Genomic DNA, 18799 nt, shown 5'->3' with positions numbered 1-18799 from the left:
CGGATTTACGCGCATCTCATTAATTTATGTTAAGAGAAAGCCCGGGCACAGACAGTTCTAATCTTCCAAAATAACCGGATTTCTTTTGTCACGCGATTGAAAGACTGCGGAGAGTGAATTGTTGTATCGTGTTAAAGGTTTTTTTTACAGCCACGTCAGGCTGAAGAAGAAATGCTCGGCGACAGAAAATTTATATGCCAGGGCGCTGGGCAGCAGCTTGAAAGTTAGCTGCACCACCTGAAATGCGGCTCATCCATTAAGCCAGCAGGAGCGCTCTCGGTTTATTTAACTAAGATCCGTGTCTCGTGAGTAAACGGAACGGCTGTAGCGGCGAGCGCATATTTTCGTTACTGCGACCGTCGCCGGGTATCTTACAAACAAAGGGAGCGCGCGCCAGTTTTTGAAGAACGGAGAACGGAGCGTCGTGTGTTGACAGAGCAGCACCTGCGTTTTATCCGATTAGCGCCGCAGCCTAGTGGCCGCGTCGCTAAACAATACGCATTAAGCCATCGGAACAAAAACAGACGCGCTTGCCACGTAATCCCGGCACAGGCTGCGAGGTGGCGTTCTGCGCAGCTGCAATACACCTCGCTCCCTCTGCTCTTCCGCACTGCGCACGAACCTCGACAATATTTGAGGCGGTACCGGCCTTTTATCAGCAATGCGTGTATGTCAGCTATTTATGTGACATTAAAAGCCACTGTTGGCCGTGCTACAATATGCGATCGGCTGTGACTGTTCCTTAGTATCGGCATTACTCATTAAAACGGCTTACATACATGCATTTCACGCGGTCGGTGCGGCAATGCGAAGTGCCCGGATAGTCGGAAGAAAAGTTTCTCAACACGCGTCGTCGTAACACAGGCTCCTACAAAAAGTGCGCTGGTTTTGATAGATCAAATTATGATGCTTTATTTTTCCCCAAACAACACTAACTACATACATAAACATGTTCATCACACCTTCCCACTTCAGATGTGGAATTTGATGTCTGGTATATGATCTGCTGTGTTGCGCTGGCATGAAAGAACTATGTCCGTGAAATTCGCCGTGTCCGCCTATCAAGATTCCACTTTCATTTCGCCAGCAACAAGTCCAATTTCTTCCTTTACTTCAGGTATGTTTCTAGGTTTAGTAACATAATCCAATGATTTTAGGTACCACCGAAGGAAAAAATTGCAAGGGGCTAACTCACGTCACCTTGGTGAGAACTGTTGGTCATTTCTGCGCGAGACGAGGTCATGCGGAAACTACTCATGGAGCAGCTCATTCGTTTCGCAGGAAGTGTGAGAGGTGGCTCCATCGTGCTGAAACCAGAACTCCTTAACATCCATTCCGTTCAAATGAAGTCGTAAGTCATCACGCGGTATATGTTTCCATTAAATTTCGAAGTTTGTCTTGCCTTATCTCCAAAACAACAAGGGTCGATGATGCAGCCACCCACGAGCCACACCAAACCGTCACTTACCTCTCTTGAACCACATAAGTATTTAAATGCGGCAGTTGAGTTTATTCACAAATTCTGCGCCTCGTCACGAACGATAATGTTCCTCGCCAATTCGTCGTCTTCATGTCGTCCCGTCAGAAATCAGTGAACAAAATGTTGCCTTTTCTCGTGATCGGCATCTTTTAGCTGCTGCTTTAGCTGAATTTTGTAAGGGTGGCAAGGGATATAATGGCGGAGAACCGACTAACAGCCACACTAACATCAGTGTAATGTTTTGCATACATCGGCGCCAAGAACGCAGTGTTCACTGTTGAACCTGTTTCATTAAACTTTACGCGTCTGCGAAGATGTCTCTGAGCCACTGTGTAACTTTGTCCGTTCTCATATAACGTTTTTATTATCAGCACACGCTGCGCAAAAGTGAACTGCTCGGTGGTTAGGCAGACAATGAAGAAAAGCAACAGATTCAGAATGAAGCAACAAATGGCTCTCTGGGTCTGGAAGACCTTGGTATAGCTACGGTTTCTTCGCGTTCCCACTACACAATAGCGTTACAAACAATCGACTTGGCCCGCTCTAGAATCGTTGAAATGTCCGTGATTGATATGTTACTCAGGCGACATCCAATGTCAAGTCAACGTTCGAAGTCACTGATCATTCCCGACAGGCCAATCCTGCTGTTACTGCCCCTCTGCTGACAACGCTATACTCCCCGTCTCTTGTTATACTCTAGTCACAACTAGTAGTTCATTCCCCATTGCACAGCAGAATTCGGATACCTTTGCTCTGATGGTGTGGTACAACTGGGAAACAAGAATCGACTTGGAAAGTTAACCTCAAAACTACGTTTGGCGAGGTCCTGGAATATTATCTTCATCATCATCCATCAGTCGTTTATAATCCATTATTGCATGAAGTTTTCTCCACTGACTTACTCATGCCATACCATATTAAAATATGGCTATCCAGTTTGCTACTTCATCTTTTCAGGTATCATCCGCCTGTCCTTACGTTGGTGTTTTCGGTCTTTTCTTGTCTTTTGTCATTGAGCGGAGAACTGCCTTGGTGAATCTACCATTCGTCCCGCTGGTTGCGTGTCCTGACCACCTCTGTTTTAGATGGTTCAGATGGCTCTGAGCACTATGGGACTTAACGTCTGAGGTCATCAGTCCCCTAGAACTTAGAACTACTTCCACCTAACTATCCTAAGGACATCACACACATCCATGCCCGAGGCAGGATTCGAACCTGCGACCGTAGCGGTCAGGAGGTTCCAGACTGTAGCGCCTAGAACCGCACGGCCACAGCGGCTGGCAATGAAGCAACAGTCGGAATGTTTGTGGAAACCGAAATGATACACAACAACGTGGTCAACCGACAAACAAAAATATAATACGCGATTCTAACTATGCGTGCTTTTTGAAGGTCGCTTTAGCAAGAAATTAGACCCAGTGAACAGAAACTGGTTGTTTCGAGTAACATCCAGCTCGCCGACGTTCTGCAAAATACAGTTCAAGAAGATGGTGATGGATCAAGTGGAGGAAAATTCATAAATAAGAATCCGTCAACTTGCTCATGCAACTCTAAGAGTAAAGCGTTGCGAAAACTGCTGGGGTAGCAATTACACCTCCATCACTACCAATGTGTGCAACTATGGTGCTAAATGACTTTCAACGCGTAGTTCAGTTCTGTAAATAGATTACTCAGGGCAGCACTGCAGTGAAGAATTATCTAAAGTTTTTATTGTTCACATGTGTGATACAAGACCTTTCGGAAACTAGACGGTGCTTTCGACTGCCATGATCGTCTCTGATCGCCTTCAGTAAATGGCCTGCAATTATGCATGGTCCTTGTTAACGATCTTAAGCAGAATTCTTACAAATAAATTTAAATATCGTGCCTATCGAACGCAAGATCTGTGGCAAACTGGTGCACTTGTCACTTTACAAATAGGATACATGGTAAAGAAGGAGGATCGGGTTAAAAAGTAAATAAAATAGAAATGCGGAGGTAATGCGGCAGTGGGAGGAAGATATCCTGCCAGCGAAAAGCGCCCCAAGTCAAAATCGACCAGCTGCTTCTTTTCTTTAACGCCTGCGTTTCTTTAGTGCGCTAGAGAATGCCCCATCGCAGGGAGCCCGTTCATCAGATAATGCTGTTTAATGCGACGGTATCTCATTAGCCGCGATCGATGCAAGAAAATCCGTTGTTCTACCATGTCGCTGTCCACACCTACCGCAGGCAGCTTCCCGATCGCTCAATGAATGCGCTATACTGTATTTTCCTTTTGTAGTATTCGGCGGTGTATTGCAGCGTGTTTCTTTTTCTATTCATATCGAAGATATTAAAGAGCGAGACGTAATATCTGTGTGTGTGTGTGTGTGTGTGTGTGTGTGTGTGTGTGTGTGTGCGCACACATTTGAGCACGTGCGTGCTGCTCGCAGCATGGATATCCAATCTGAGACTAGCTTTCGACAAGCTGGCCAGCGCACAAGCAGAAGTCGGACGTTCATTTCATCTGGAGCCGCTGAGAATTGTCTGTCTGGGGAAATGGTTCCTGATTGTTTTCTTGAACAAAGGCGGCGCTTGATCTTTCATTCGGCCTGCGGTGCTGCTTTGTGCGAGACGGCTGTCTGTTTACTCTCCGGCAACGGCAGCGGAGTTTCTTTCCCTCGGCTACGCCTCAACATTTGCCGGAGTTCGCACATTTGAGGTCGACTAATTTCGTAATGCGCGTGTGTATTCCTCGTAGTCTGTGCTCTCCACGACCGCGTTTTGTTGCTCTACTGAAATTTTTTGTATTGTCTCCCAATGTATCTACTAGAGTGAATTAAAACGAGTTTTCGATCAAGGGCAATGCACTACTGAAAAAAAAGAAACAGGGATAATATCACTGCAGAATATTTCAAATGATACGCACATGACTCTTTTTTAGCAAGAAAATCTGGTAACTTCTCTGGATGGTCTCATTCTACCTACAAAGACCTGTAGAATGTCAGTTTGTCCGTCATTGTCTCCACAGCTGAGCAACGAGCGGGTCCAGTTCTGTAGTAGCACTTCACGCATCTGCTTCGGTGATTTAGTGACAACTAGTTTCGTTCGAGTAAAGGTTTAATGATTGATCAAGAGCGTTTGAAAGTTGTCTCTATTGAGCATGTGTCACGACACCTTTTCTCTCTTTACGATACTCTAACGCATATTCTGTGTCTCTGGTTGTTAGCAATAGTTAACAAACGCAAAACTTCCTTCAACGCCGTGTTGTATTCCATCGCTTCAAAGCTAAACTGCCGCATCTGGTAGTTAATGTACTGTAATTTCCGTCCTAAGAAAGTACCATGCTTAGCTGCTCCGACACATAAAAAGGTCTGTCAAAATCACGTCATTTTTGGCGCAACATGATGACGTAAATTTCGAGCAATGCCACGTCAATGTGTAAACGTGTTACCTTCAATCTACCTCTGCTTACCGTTCCAGATTAACCTACTTTTAATGTTGTTAGCACGTACATAAGAGTCACTACATACAGCACATACAATTCGAGCAATGTTCAAATATGTATTTTTATCTGCCTTTTGGTTCTCTCAATCATTTTATGAAAATTTATGTTCATGTTGATGCACACAACGGATTTAATTACGTACAAGTCAACAATATGTTACTGCAGTTTCCCTGTGTGCAGCCTGCTCACTCACCCTCCCATCACACTAAAGTAGCATTCACTCACACAGACTCCTGCATTTCCTAATGTCATACTTCTCTGGTCTTGTGTGGATAAAGATACATTTTAAAAACAATTACCAAGCAAAAAGGCTTTAAGATTCTCGCTAAATAACGAGAATACAATGTGTTTTATTTATGTTAACGAGCTGTACAAGCCGGCCGATGTGACCGTGCGGTTCTAGGCGCTTCAGTCTGGAACCGCGCGACCGCTACGGTCGCAGGTTCGAATCCTGCCTTGGGCATGGATGTGTATGATGGACTTAGGTTAGCTAGGTTTAAGTAGTTCTAATTTCTAGAGGGCTGATTACCTTATATGTTAAGTCCCATAGTGCTCAGAGCCATTTGAACCATTTGAGCTGTACAATTGAATTATTGCTGAAAAGGGCTATTCTTATAACAGCGAATGTTTCTGTTGTATGAACACGGAGCTTTTTTTTTACGTTTTTACTTTACCATGGGCATTCAGTTTACTGACATGAGTTCCAGAAGACTTACATTTTCTCGATATGTAGATACTGCCAAGAAGTGAATATTGATAAAGTGACTATGTACTGATCATTGCTCTCGTGGTTGTTCTCTAAGTGAGGTGGTGATTACGATGATTAAAACACTACATGCTGACAATCCACCCTTTACGAAAGACGTAATCTTCTCCAATTGAGAAATAAAGTGAGGGTTCGAGAAGGTAGCACACAGGTGTTGAAATATGTACTGTGAACGCAAGTTTTTTCCACATTACTGACCAATTTCGACTGCTCAATTACTTTCAAGTAAACATATACCTATGTGTATACATATGGCACTAATAGATCGTACATTATATCATACAACGAACAAAACGTGACGTAATGCAGCACGAACATCCGAATTTCATAAGCCACACTGAAACGCAGAACAGTAATCCATATTACAGTGAGCACAGATGCAGTAGGCGTACCTGGTATTCTGTTTTTCATAGCGGTGTTCGGAACGCCAAATTTCAAGGAGTATTCTTTCGCGATTCATTAATTTATTATGGTATCATGTGATTTGTTGATGGTATACGTACGAGAAAATGAAAATGGGTACTCGAAATTATACGAACAATTTAAACTAGGCAACAGTGTGAAACAAACTGACAGTTTCAGCGGAAAAGACACTGAAATTTTAGCTGAAAATTACGTCAACATTTTGCAAGACGATTTATGCTTGTTTTGCTAATAATGTCGAAATCGAATCAGCGAATTAAAACTCGTCTCTGTAACAAATAACATTACTTTAGCCTAAAGCGACGGAGTACATTCATTAACCAGCTCTCAGTCACAAACGTCTGCCTTGTTTTTAGTTGATGGCAGAGGTGCCTCACCGTACAGTGAATTCCATTTTGCGGCCTTTGCTCTTTGGAATCGCCGCAAGAATTTCCTGACCAATAACGACTAGTTCTGACCATCCATTGCCCAGCACTCATTTCGGACAGTCAGGACCAATTGGAACTAACAGGATCTCTCGACCGGAGGCATTCGCGTGATCGTGGCGGTTCCTGACCGTTACTCGAACAAACGACACTCTGTAGAAGATGCGCAGTAAAAACGGATCGCGTAATATACCAGGCACTAAAGCTGCGCCTTCACCATTTAACGTTGATTTTTGTTTCACGCACTTCTCCTCAGTACTCTCTTAGGTGGAAGATGGAGCGGTATTCAGTCTACGGCCCATTTTACACAATGAGAGTTCAACTATGGGTGTTATTTTGTTCATTGGTTGACTTGGGGGAAGAGACCAAACAGCGAGGTCATCGGTCACATCAATTTAGGGAGGGATGGGGAAGGAAATCTGCCGTGCGCTTTCAAAAGGAACCATCCCGGAATTTACCTGAAGCGATTTAGTGAAATCACGGAAAACCTAGATCAGGATGGCCGGACGCGGGTTTGGACCGTCGTCCTCCCGAATGCGAGTCCAGTTTGCTAAACCTGCGCCGCCTCGCTTTTTTTTTGTAATTTTGTAGTACTCATACAAAATAAATTACCTACGCGTATTTTAATTTTTATTTAGAGGGTTTCGGTCTGCTCTATCCTTCTAAAGGGAAACTAGTTCGAGTAACAAAATAAAAGGGCTATTGACCCCGCCAGAGCGAGGCTCTGTGTGCTCACAAGCCAAAACAAAGGGGGACTGATAGAGGAGTAACACCTCTTTAAAAAACCTTGGTTCACCTGGTCCGGCTGATAGCACCTTGTGAGGGACCCTGCCAGGGTCAACGGTTTTGAAGGTGGTAGACGACCGCAATGTCTCAACGGTGGATTGAGCGAATGAAGTATCTTCATTTAGCAGCGTTGTTCTTCAGAGAAGCGGCTGCGAAGGTTGTCTGACTCAAGAGGAGCGGCCTATTATTCAGCTCGAGCTGCGGGGCTTACAACCTCCAACCCACACTAGTTTGAACATCCAGCTATCAGGCCTATAGATTCTGAGGAGCCAAGACCCTACATGCTTTGAAGACAACTATGCATACAAAATTCAAGACAAAACGGAACTACTATTTTGGAATTTTGAATGTCAATTCTCCATTGAAAATTGGGAAACACAGAGTTGACGACGATGATGATGATGATGGACAAACATGACATAGCCGTCTTTGCCAGCCGGCCGCGGTGGTCTCGCGGTTCTAGGCGCGCAGTCCGGAACCGTGCGACTGCTATGGTCGCAGGTTCGAATCCTGCCTCGGGCATGGATGTGTGTGATGTCCTTAGGTTAGTTAGGTTTAAGTAGTTCTAAGTTCTAGGGGACTAATGACCACAGCAGTTGAGTCCCATAGTGCTCACAGCCATTTTGAACCATCTTGGCCATTCAAGAAACCAGACACAATGGATATTGAAGGTTACAGGCTTTATAAAGGCAAAATGGCAGTCAAAATAGGTAAGAACATGCCTGTTCTTGGCACAGCTTTTGTTGTTCGTAAGAAGGTTGTCAGTTCAATTGTGGAGTTGTTCAGCCATTCTGAGATACTTTCTTTCCTATCTCTTAGCTATGGTAACAAAGGATACACACTGATCAATGTGCATGAACAAACCAACGAAGACAACACACGCAATTCCGAGAAAGTTGAACAGTTTTGGGAACTTCTTGAAGAAGTTACAGAAAATACCATCAAAGAACATAAAGATCCTACTACGTGAATTTAACGCTCAGCTCGGAATAGAACCGCAATTGCCGGCCTATGTGGCCGAGAGGTTCTAGACGCTTCAGTCTAGAACCGCGCGACCGCTACGGTCGCAGGTTCGAATCCTGCCTCGGGCGTTGATGTATGTGATGTCGTTACGGTCTGCAGCTCGTGATCGTGCGGTAGCGTTCTCGCTTCCCACGCCCGGGTTCCCGGGTTCGATTCCCGGCGGGGTCAGGGATTTTCTCTGCCTCGTGATGACTGGGTGTTGTGTGCTGTCCTTAGGTTAGTTAGGTTTAAGTAGTTCTAAGTTCTAGGTGACTGATGACCATAGATGTTAAGTGCCATAGTACTCAGAGCCATTTGAACCATTTTTATGAACTGCAATTCAGATCAACAACTGAAAATATCCTACTCATAAGATGGCTAACAGAAATGGTATAACACTCGTCAATCTGTGTTGATCCTTCAATCTTCAGATAATCTTAACATTTTACAAACACAAACCAAGTAAACAGAAGACCTGGATATCACCAGGCCATGTGTGTGGAGAGAAACGGATTGATCATGTAGCAATCTCTAAGAGAGCAATTAAGGAAGTAATGAATGTTAAAGTAGAGAGAGGTGTGCAGCTTGACTCGGATCATTACCTCTCCAAGATCAAAATTAATTTCATCCCTCTCAATAAGGCCGTGAAAACAGGAAATAAAATTAATAAATATGACGTTACGAACCTCAGAATCAATCACAACGTATTGGAACAATACCACCAGCAACTGACATTTGAATCCCGTAAATGCACGGACATTGCCACCAAGATCCAACAAGCAGCTAATACTGCAATCCTGGCAACTAAAAAGAGAAAGCGTAAATGGTAAAATGAGGTTTGTGATGAGGTGGTGGCCCAAAGAACAAATGCATGGAAAAAGAGGAACTTGACCAGGAGACCTGAAGATTTTGATGTATTCCGTGAAGTTCGAAAATATGTAGCCAGAGCTCTACGAAGGGCTACGCGATTGTATGAGAAACAGCAGTTAGAACAGATCGATCAGGATTTCCGGAAAACAATTCCAGAGACTTCTATCAGCCGTTCAAATCGAATTTGAAAGGATACCAAGCGCCTAGTCTGTTTTAGAGACGGAAATGGAAAGCTCGGCCTGACCAACAAAGAAAACTGCACGACCATGTCTCGTTATTTTGAAAACCTACTTAACTGTGATGAATCGAAAGAAAGATTCCCTGTGTGTGCCCCGATCCACAAACTACCCAACTCATCTCCACCTAGTAAAGAGGAGATCATCAACAACCTTAAGAATGATAAGGCAGCTGGAGAGGATTCAACAGTGGCGGAACTACTGAAGCTGGCAAATAATGAAACTATAGATGTACTAGTCCAACTTTTTGAGGAGAGCTGGAGAACTGGGATGATACCAACTGAATGGCAGTCAGCTTTAATCCATCCTCTACACAAAAATGCGATAAAAAGAATGCCAATAACTATAGGGGCATCTCATTAGTATCTGTTCCATATAAGATTCTCTCCGAAGCGATACAGAACAGAATAGGTCATCTTGACAAACTGACTGGGGAATATCAAGCTGGTTTCCGAAAGGGCCGCTCGTGCCCAGAACATATCTTTAACCTGAAGAACATGATCAGGTACAAAGAAACTGGAGGAAATAACTACGTGGTCCTGTTTGCTGATTTTCAGAATGCATACGACTCCATAGACCGACAGGCATTAATGAATATTTTGGAACAGTTTGGGGTAGGTGGTACATCAAGGAAGGTGATAAAACAAACTCTCACTAACACAGTGACAAAAATAAAATTTATGGGTGAGATACCAGAACCTTTTACAACCAGAACGGGCGTAAGACAAGGAGATGGACTATCAGCACTCCTTTTCGACAGTGTCTTGGAAAAGGTCATTCGAGAGTGGAGAAAGTTGCTAGCCAAAGAAGAAACAAATGAAGAGCGGTTCAGACTAGGTACTAAGAACAGAGGGGTGCACACTGACTGACTGGCCTTTGCGGATGACCTGGCCATTTTTGCTAACAACATAGAGGCAGCAGTCAACGAGATCAACAGGCTGTCAGAAATTGCTGAAAAGTTGGGCTCCAGATCTCTATTCAAAAGACAAAATATATGACGAACATCTGTGATGGACCTGAATGGCTGATCACCAATCTGGGAAAAATCTGATGAGTTAAGTAAGAATGTCAGGTATCTCTGAGAAGTTATCCAGGAGAATGGATGTGAAGGAGAAGCAGTTAACGTCAGGATCAGGAAGTTAGACGAAGCATACCAACTGACAAAGAATACCTATAACAAAAAAATCTATGAGTATAGGGACCAAGTTCCGATATTATAGTACAGTTGTAAAACCCGAGGGCTTAATGCGTCCGAAACTTTGACCATGGGTAGACAAGGTCAAGCTGAGCGGCTGGAAAAGCGAGAGCGTAGGAATTAAGGAAAATCGTAGGTAATAGATGGGCTGATGGACAATGGCGAATGGGAGCAAATGAGGACTTGTACAGTAAGACAGAACCTATAACAGCATCCATTAGGAAGAGATGACTGTTTACGGTCACCTCATGAGGATCAACGGTGACCGACTGACAAAAAGAAGAGAGAGTTTCATCCAATCTAAGAAAACAAGGCCAAGATGGTTCGAAGAATGTGAAAAAGACCTTAGGCAGATTGGTATCTCAGAGAGAAATTCCTGACAGGAACAAATTTAGAAGATTGGTGAACAAGTACCAAGGTTTAAAATGGCAACAGTGTCCAGAAGACGGAGAGGACCGTTATCCGAAGAGCATAAACAGACACTTCTTGGTGGGCTCTGAAGATACTGGCAGCAAGTCAAAGCTGGAACAAGAACAAGACCTAGACCTAGACACTAAAATGTAATTGGTTCTTACCAAGCAGTACATAGAGGCTCAAGTCGATAATAAAAAAAAAACGGGCTGTTGGTAAGTATTAGGAATCGGTACAGAATCAGCAATGACGTGCACTGCAAATATACGTACAAGACCAACAACGATTGCTGCGACAGAAACAGAGAAAAAGAACTAGTAACTGGATTTTCGACCCTCAGTTTCAGTAATTTTTCAAGCTGTCCGGAAAATTTTTGGGTTACTCATATCGAAAAACGTTAAGTTTAGATATCTGATACCAGTAGCCATCTATAGTGAAATGGAAGAGCAAATCGAGCTTGATACAATCAGCGTCGTCAAAATCTCGACTAGATGCTGGTGAAACTGTGACCTGGAATGTGCTGAAGTGTGAATTTGCAACTACTAGGATTTCAACATTGGTGTTGTACATGGCTTTACAGATTGGCAGACAAAATGGTTCAAATGGTTCTGAGCACTATGAAACTCAACTGCTGTGGTCATTAGTCCCCTAGAACTTAGAACTACTTAAACCTAACTAACCTAAGGACATCACACACATCCATGCCCGAGGCAGGATTCGAACCTGCGACCGTAGCAGTCGCACGGTTCCGGTCTGCGCGCCTAGAACCGCGAGACCACCGCGGCCGGCGAAGGTGAAGAAATTGAATTCAGTCGCTAACAACACATGGAAAAAAAAATCAAGGAGAACGGGTATCGCGCATATGAGTTTTTGTAGTCTCACCTCGTCTTCTCATTTGAGAAGGCTTGAAATTTATTCGTCTGTAGGTCTCATGAACATACCAATAAAGTATTCATAGGCTGTGACATAGTACGATGAAATTTTCACACATGTTTCGGAACGTGATTGCTCTGTGAAAGTAAACCCAGCAGTGTACGTTTTGCGTAGGCAGTACGCTGGTGCATGAAAACGAAAAAAAAGAAGGGTAGAAAGAAAACTATACACGTAAAAGCATGAAGCCACTGCCGTGGGGCGGAGCTTATGGAAATGCTAGAAAGGGAGTGCGCCACTTCTGGCGAGACCCGAAATGTCAACGATGACGAGAGGTGAGAAGAGTATAAATGGCTTGGGGCGGGCCAGACGCACTGAAAGCGACACGACGTATCCCCTACAAAATAAAACAGATCGATGCCAGATATGTTTTGAATCATAACAACACTGCGCCAGCAGGGGAGCGCCGTATCAACTGCAGCTCCACTCTCTCTTCACTAGCGTCTTCATTCTTGGCGAGAAGTAATACTGCTTTATCCCATGACCTTCCAATGTTCAAGCATCCTGCGCTTCTATTCTTACGTGTATATTTTTCCATTATCAATTCTTTATTGCTATTTATGTATTTAATTAATCTGCATTAAGTATTTATGTGTCTGCCTACAAACGCTCGCTTACTATTAAATATATATTGGAAATGGAAATTGGAAATTTGTAGTAAGGTCTTATGGGACCAAACTGCTGAGGTCATCGGCCCCTAAGCTTAAGCACTACTCCCCAGACAACTCGGCTACACCGCGCGGCAAAATATGTATTCCACCTCATCATAGAAGCACAATAAAACCGTGTCGCATACAATTACGACCATCAGATTCCCAACAGAACGTACACCACCACTGCACTGTCTTATCGCTGGGTCTGTAATTTCACAAATCTGCTCAGCTTTTGAAGTATTTGTGAGAATTAGAGTTCGCAGTAACTGAATGGTAGTTGACACAGGCAGACACTTACGAGAGAAAAGATTATTCATTTCAGGAACTGGCATTTATAGCCAACAGCGTCAAGACAAACGTCGCTTATTTACCCACAGTTTTAATTTACAGATTTCTTTCAGAAACGGTGTAAGATAATCGGAGATATAGCGAAGCGGAACGTCGGAGAAGGCAGGCATAAGGATAGTGCTATAAACAACTCTGGTCTTTCGTCTTCTTCTGCACAGAAACGGTCCTCTTGCTCGGACGGATCAAGCGGTTTTACGCACCCGATAACGGCCTTTACGGTCGAAGCCGCGCGTGGCCTGGTCGCCTTCCGCACAGGCGCGCAATGAGCTCACCGACAATCCTACAGCCGACACTGCGGACCTGCATTTTGACGATGCCTTCTCACGAAGCGACTAAAAGACTCGTGGTGTTTAACGTACAGGTTATTCAAAAGAGAGCCACATTAGGCGATAAATTAGATGGAATCACAAGGAAATAGTAAAGAAGAGTATTTCCTCGTAATGAGAGTTGGAGCGCGATACTCTGTCTGTGGTGTCACCGCCAGACACCACACTTGCTAGGTGGTAGCCTTTAAATCGGCCGCGGGCCGTAGTATACGTCGGACCCGCGTGTCGCCACTATCAGTGATTGCAGACCGAGCGCCGCCACACGGCAGGTCTAGAGAGACTTCCTAGTACTCGCCCCAGTTGTACAACCGACTTTGCTAGCGATTGTTCACTGACTTCTACGCTCTCATTTGCCGAGACGATAGTTAGCATAGCCTTCAGCTACGTCATTTGCTACGACCTAGCAAGGCGCCATTATCAGTAGTATTGATATTGTAAACCATGTATGGTCAAGAGCGACGTTCGTCATTAATGGATTAAAGTTAAGTATTCCACCAGCTACGTCCGTTTTTCTCAATTCTAATTCCCTTGTCATGTTGCAGACCTCACGCCAGCCTGCGTGAGCTGAAACGCGTGCATTTCGGCCTCCTGTAGTAACGCTGTTAGCTCTCCTGCCAATCACAACACTGTTCACCGAAGTTTAACACTGAAGCTATCACTGCGCTATGCATTCCCCTGCGTTTGTTATTACGTCACTGCAGTCTGGTTCCCGCGGAACGTAAACCACGCCCTGTACAGTACATTCGCTTGCGATAGTAAGGTACTATATATAAAGATGGTATCTGTTCATTCGGACATGTCCGAAAGAACAGATACCATCTTAGTATTTATATATTTAAGGCTCACCGGCCACTTGTCCATGCCAGCCGGTGTGGCCGGGCGGTTCTAGGCGCTACAGTCTGGAACCGAGCGACGGCTACGGTCGCAGGTTCGAATCCTGCCTCGGGCATGGGTGTGTGTGGTGTCCTTAGGTTAATTAGGTTTAAGTAGTTTAAGTTGTAGGTGACTGTTGACCTCAGCAGTTAAGTCCCATAGTGCTCAGAGCCATTTGAACCATTTTGAACCACTTGACCATCTTCTTCTTCTGTGCGAATGCACAAACAATGCCCGAACTCTTAACGGGAATCGGCAACGCGCTGCGAGTAATGAGTGTAAGAGGCGGGGGCACTACGAATGTAGTGCGGGACAATACGTTGAGAATGTGGCTTTCGCGGGAGGCGTGCCAGATGTAAGTCCCTGCAGCCCCGCTATCTTCTGTGTCCTCGGTGGCTCAGATGGATAGAGCGTCTGCCACGTAAGCAGGAGCTCCCGGGTTCGAGTCCCGGTCGGGGCACACATTTTCATCTGTCCCCGTTGACGTATGTCAACGCCAGTAAACAGCTGAGGGTGTTCATTTCATTGTAATATTAAGGCCCAAGAGAAAGACAGGCCGCGGGGCGTACGTCACTAAGGTAGGCCCTCGCTCGCTCGCTCGCTCGCTCGCTCGCTCAGCTCAGCAGACAAAATGCGTTTCTAAACCTGTTAACTCGCAACTGGGCGTATACGTACTCACTAAAATTGCATCTTCTACTGGAGTCTGCTATTATGGAGTCTTACTGATTAACAGTACTACAACGAAATTCAATTTAAGATCAATCATCATCATTTCCTTTGTGTAACTGAGGCGGGACATGGGGACCAGCCCGGTATTCATCTAGTGAGATGTGGAAAGCCGCCTAAAACCACATCCAGAAGCAGCGCATTAGCGCTCTCGGCTAACCTGGAGGGCCTAATTTAAGATCAACAGTCTGCATCTGCATCTACATCCACATCCATACTCGTAAGCCACCCGACGGTGTGTGCCGGAGGGTACCTTGAGTACCTCTATCGGTTCTCCCTTCTATTCCAGTCTCGTATTGTTCGTGGAAAGGAGGATTGTCGGTATGCCTCTGTGTGGGCTCTAATCTCTCTGATTTTAACCTCATGGTCTCTTCGCGAGATATACGTAGGAGGGAGCAATATACTGCTTGACTCCTCGGTGAAGGTATGTTCTCGAAACTTAAAAAGCCCGCACCGAGCTAGTGAGCGTCTCTCCTGCAGAATCTTCCACTGGAGTTTATCTCTCATCTCCGTAACGCTATCGCGACTAATAAATGATCCTGTAACGAAGCGCGCTGCTCTCCGTTGGATCTTCTCTATCTCTTCTATCAACCCTGTCTGGTACGGATCCCCACACTGGTGAGCAATATTCAAGCAGTGGGCGAATCTCAGTCTGGCATCTGCTTTCCCGACAGTCAACTTTATATGATCATTCCATTTTAAATCACTCCTAATGCCTACTCCTCATTTCATACAAAAAATTGTACCTTATGCAACTAATTATCATTTTGGAATGATTCTAATTTTATTGTATCCCAGTACAGCCATAAAAAAATTGTAAGGAGGTCTATGGACTTCCGATCATTGTAGGTCTAATAACAGTAAGATTCCGTAGCAGATCATTCCAGTAGAAGATGCAATTCTCGTTTGTACGTATACACCTAGTTAAGAGTTAACAGGTGTAGAAAGGTAAGTTTGTAGGCTGAGTTGAGCGGGCGGGCCAACGCCTTACCTTCGTGACGTAGGCGCCGCGGCCTATCTTTCTCTAGCACGGCTGCGGCACCTCACTGGCGCATTTAACCTGCAGTTGCGTCGTCTACATAGCCCGCCGCAGGGCTGCCACGGAGCCCTGAGGAATGAACGAACGCCAACAGCCGCGTCTAATTCCGTCAGTCCGTCATTCGGGAAAACTTTGAACTGGGGAAACCAAAAAATTTCGAAGGCCATTTAAATACTATATGTAAAACAGGTTAAGTAATTAATATACTATTAAACTGCGCTGGAAAGATAAATCAGACGAGAAAACGACACCAATGAAACCTGCCGGTAACATATTTTACTGCGTAAGTTGTATGTGATGTAAGAGCGCAGTGTAGATATTTCAGCCAATAACCAAATACGAAAGCCATTGAACGCAATATTGTGTGAGAGCACAGTCCGCTGATGTTCTGTTTCTCTTTCCCTGTACCAAACAGACTCGACACACAAACTCAGGTTGCCTCAGATATTATTTCTGTAAACTGGCGTATCTGTAAAGACGTATATTTATCCGAAAACGTTGAGAACAGTTTGTTCTCGTGGTTTTAGAATGTTTCCTACACATGTGTTTCACTGCAGAGCTCTAAGCAACTTCATACCTGGTGATCAAGAAGTCAGTATAAATTTGAAAAATGAATAAATCACGGAATAATGTAGATAGAGAGGTACAAATTGACACACACAATTGGAATGACATGGGGTTTTATTAGAACCAAAAAATACAAAAGTTCAAAAAATATCCGACAGAGTAGCAATAATTAGCATAACAAAGTAAGACAAAGCATAGATGATGTTCTTTACAGGAAATGCTCAATGTCCACCATCGTTCCTCAACAATAGCTGTAGTCGAGGAATAATGTTGTGAACAGCACTGTAAAGCATGTCCGGAGTTACGGTGAGGCATTGGCGTCGGATGTTGTCTTTCAGCATCCCTAGAGGTGTCGGTCGATCACGATACACTTGCGACTTCAGGTAATCCCAAAGCCAATAATCGCACGGACTGAGGTCTGGGGACCTGGGAGGCGAATCATGACGAAAGTGGCGGCTGAGCACACGATCACCACCAAACGACGCGCGCAAAGAAATCTAGCAATATGGGGTGCTTCTAATAAAACCACATGTCATTCCAAGCATGTGTGTCAATTTTTACCTCTCTATCTACATTATTCCATGGTTTATTAAGTTTTCAAATTTATACGGTTTTTTTTATCACCCGGTACATTGCCACAAGGCTTACGGTCGACAAGGCCACATGGACACGACTGGCAAGACAGAGAAAGTGACGCCTTATAAAATTTGGAACAATAACTGTATAGGATAGCCATACGATGAACAAAGCATAGTTCAATGGGAAATCGTGTGTTAAGTGTTTTAAGAAAGCACAGAAAGGGTAAATCACAACGATCGGATGCAGATTCAAACCTTTCTCCTCCAGGTGGTGGTGGTTAGTGTTTAACGTCCCGTAGACAACGAGGTCATTAGAGACGGAGCGCAAGCTCGGGTTAGGGAAGGAAAGCGGCTGTGCCCTTTCAAAGGAACCATCCCGGCATTTGCCTGAAACGATTTAGGGAAATCACGGAAAACCTAAATCAGGATGGCCGGAGACGGGATTGAACCGTCGTCCTCCCGAATGCGAGTCCAGTGTGCTAACCACTGCGCCACCTCGCTCGGTCCTTTCTCCTCCAGAACACGATTTAAGTACTCCCAATCTGCCCGCATCTCGTGGTCGTGTGGTAACGTTCTCGCTTCCCACACCCGGGTCCCCGGGTTCGATTCCCGGCGGGGTCAGGGATTTTCTCTGCCTCGTGATGGCTGGCTGTTGTGTGATGTCCTTCGGTTAGTTAGGTTTAAGTAGTTCTAAGTTCTAGGGGACTGATGACCATAGATGTTAAGTCCCATTGTGCTCAGAGCCATTTGAACCATTTTTGAACTACCAAATTAGTCATGTAAATACAACAAAAGTTAACAACCGTATGGGACAGCAAAACATGTACACAATCTGTTAGATACAGAAAGGGAGGAATATTTTTGGTAGGTTTTCAAAATTCAGCACGTGAATAAAAGGTTGATCCCGATACTGTTACTTGACTACTCAAAATCATGTAGTATAGTAAGTCTTACATGTGAGCCAATGTGGCACGCTTGCCAACTGACTCACCTGCGGCCAGATACGTCGGAGACTCAGACATTCTTGCTTCGTACGCAACATTCGCGACAACGAAAAGAATAAAATCAAGAAACAAAATGCAACCATTTATTTTCAGAAGTATTACTAGGTAGCTTTCGTGTAGTAACACTGAGCGCCAGGTATAGTTTTAACCCTGAGCAGATGGCTCCAAATCTCTAATGATATACGCTCTGACGAACATTTAAACATCAAATTCGACGCTTCAGACACTAGTCTACGAACATTTCAGCAATTTGTGTCGAGTTGAAGCACGTGCTTGCGAGCTTCCCTCGAGAAGTAAGGGGCTCGCAGGCGCCTTTCGGGCTGTGAATGGCCTCTCGGCAGTTGATACGAGTAACAAGCTCCGGGCGAAAGCGTTCGTGCTGAAGGCGTACGACGAAACATGAATGCCAGAGGCGGGATGACGAGGTCCTTGACGTGCCGAGCAATGGAAATCACTCGAGGTTAATAGCGGGCCGCAACTACACGGCAAGGATAAAATATGCAGCGCAGGCTGGGGCACGCGAACGCCAACAGATTTTGGCGACGTTTACACTGCCGATGGCGTGCTAGAATCGACACATTTAATTACAGCGCTCCTAGCCACCACGACACCAGCCTTTCGCTCCAGCCTGTCCCGTTCTGTCCGCCCGTCAATCTACAAACCGTCTCGAATACGTTTTGCTCGGAATAGCCCGA

At 44.7% G+C, this 18799-nt stretch overlaps 1 protein-coding gene and 1 non-coding gene across 6 annotated transcripts in view; one reads left to right on the top strand and one right to left on the bottom strand.

The window, feature by feature from the left end:
* LOC126297381 (latrophilin Cirl) overlaps nucleotides 1–18799 on the bottom strand; it is a 715307-nt gene that overhangs the window by 475825 nt on the left and 220683 nt on the right. The gene's annotated exons all lie outside the window — the stretch shown is intronic.
* Trnat-cgu (transfer RNA threonine (anticodon CGU)) lies at nucleotides 14577–14650 on the top strand. The gene has a single exon. It is a non-coding gene; the product is annotated as a tRNA-Thr (tRNA).

Source organism: Schistocerca gregaria, chromosome X (genome assembly GCF_023897955.1).
Source record: "Schistocerca gregaria isolate iqSchGreg1 chromosome X, iqSchGreg1.2, whole genome shotgun sequence".
Taxonomy (NCBI): Eukaryota; Metazoa; Arthropoda; class Insecta; order Orthoptera; family Acrididae; genus Schistocerca; species Schistocerca gregaria.
Note: the sequence above shows the minus strand (reverse complement) of the source record. Positions and strands in the feature narration are given on the sequence as shown.